The sequence below is a fragment of the Sinocyclocheilus grahami genome, unplaced genomic scaffold (assembly GCF_001515645.1).
Source record: "Sinocyclocheilus grahami isolate Dianchi unplaced genomic scaffold, SAMN03320097.WGS_v1.1 scaffold782.1, whole genome shotgun sequence".
NCBI classification, from domain to species: Eukaryota; Metazoa; Chordata; class Actinopteri; order Cypriniformes; family Cyprinidae; genus Sinocyclocheilus; species Sinocyclocheilus grahami.
Window position 1 is genome coordinate 272,768 of NW_015505961.1, and position 1,815 is coordinate 274,582.

The 1,815-nt window shown below is 42.0% G+C and overlaps 1 protein-coding gene across 1 annotated transcript in view; it reads left to right on the plus strand.

Moving 5' to 3' along the window:
• Positions 1-258: 258 nt before the first annotated feature.
• uhrf1 (ubiquitin-like with PHD and ring finger domains 1) overlaps positions 259-1,815 on the plus strand; it is a 24,785-nt gene continuing 23,228 nt past the window's right edge. Inside the window, exon 1 of the mRNA XM_016246062.1 lies at positions 259-356. The gene's annotated coding sequence lies outside the window, so the exon portion shown is untranslated. The remainder of the gene's footprint in view (positions 357-1,815) is intronic.

A 1,815-nucleotide genomic window follows, 5' to 3' on the forward strand; every position in this document is an offset into this window, starting at 1 on the left:
CTTTTATTATATAACACACCGCCAAATGTCGCGAGATTCAGAAGAGCCGAGGAGCCAAGCATGTGCGATAACGAGAGCAGGGTTTCGCGCGCTCAGCCTAAGCTCCGGCAACGCTCGTGAGTGACGCGCGGCTCGACCAATCAGCGAGCGTCTCAGAACTCCGCTCCGCCAATCAGCGACGCGCTGTGCCCGCGGGAGGCGGGGAACACGTTGTTGAACACTTTTATTGATTCGAGCCCCAGGTCCAGTGCGTTTCGCGGCAGGATTGAACTGTAACAAAAGTGCCACATTTTCACACTTTTAGCGCTTTAATTGAATTAAAACCACGTTTTCTGTTCTCAAGAGGAAGATTACAGGTAAAGAGCCGTTTTTAAAATCAGTTTCGGTTGGCCTTTAAAGGTATTGTCTATAAAACCATGCGCACGCGCCTTGTTTTACTCTGTAAATATTAATAAATGTGCATATTTATCTTGTGCATGTTAACAGTTATGTCATATTTAGCGCTTTTCAAATATTTCTTTCTTTCACTTTCTGTCTTTGTCTTTAAATTTATTTTTGTATCAGCCCCATGCCCTTAAATGAAGTCTAATTGTGAGGATAATACGATTTTTGCTATTAAATCCGCTAAAATGTGTGTTATCAAGGTCTGGCAGGCTGAAATAAATACACATATTTGTGCACAACAGTTCAAAACAAGCCCATGGGAGACAGGGCAGTGTTTGTGAAGGAGTTCAGAATGGGTTAGCGTTACTTACACTGATTTTATGTCATTAAAATGATCAATGTTAAGCTGTTTTACTCAACTGGTTTTCATTTTCAGTTACTCCTAGTTTATATTTGACATTTAAGTGTTTGTTTTTGATACAAGACCACCCACATCATGACCAGCGCACAACCCCTTAATTAAATGAACGCCATTTGCGTTAATTCTGGTTTAAACCAGAATTTGATTTCTACAAATAAACTCCAAATAGACTCATTTATTAAGTACAACCCCCATTTCAGCTTCCTGTTGTAGGCTTAAACTCGACAACATTAAAGACTGATGTTATTTCATTCAATGCACTACCATTGCGTGACGTTAGGGGGCGTTTCCCTCTATTTCCGCCAATAACAGGCGTGGTTTGTAGAGCAGAGATGTCAACAAGGCCTTTTTTTAACTCCATTATATACTATCTCACCCCTAGGAATGGATAATAAGCTCTCGCGTCAATTTGAAATTGGACCTAAACTGGTAGAATCTGCAGGGACTGCAGATGCAAATTAGCTTTATAGGTAACTCTGGCATAACACTGTTGTTGTGCGTTGTCCCTGTACAAATAAATTGAATAAAGAAAATGGTAATACCGTGTTTTTTTTGGGCACGTACCTTGGTAATGCTATGTTTTTTGGGCACGTAATACCATGTTTTTTGGGCATGCCCCATGGTAAAGCCATGTTTTTTGGGCATGCCCCATGGTAAAGCCATTTTTTTTGGGCATCTACCATGGTAAAGCCATGTTTTTGGGGCATGCCCCATGGTAAAGCCATGTTTTTTGGGCATGCCCCATGGTAAAGCCATGTTTTTTGGGCATGCCCCATGGTAAAGCCATGTTTTTTGGGCATGCCCCATGGTAAAGCCATGTTTTTTGGGCATGCCCCATGGTAAAGCCATGTTTTTTGGGCATGCCCCATGGTAAAGCCATGTTTTTTGGGCATGCCCCATGGTAAAGCCATGTTTTTTGGGCATGCCCCATGGTAAAGCCATGTTTTTTGGGCATGCCCCATGGTAAAGCCATGTTTTTTGGGCATGCCCCATGGTAAAGCCATGTTTTT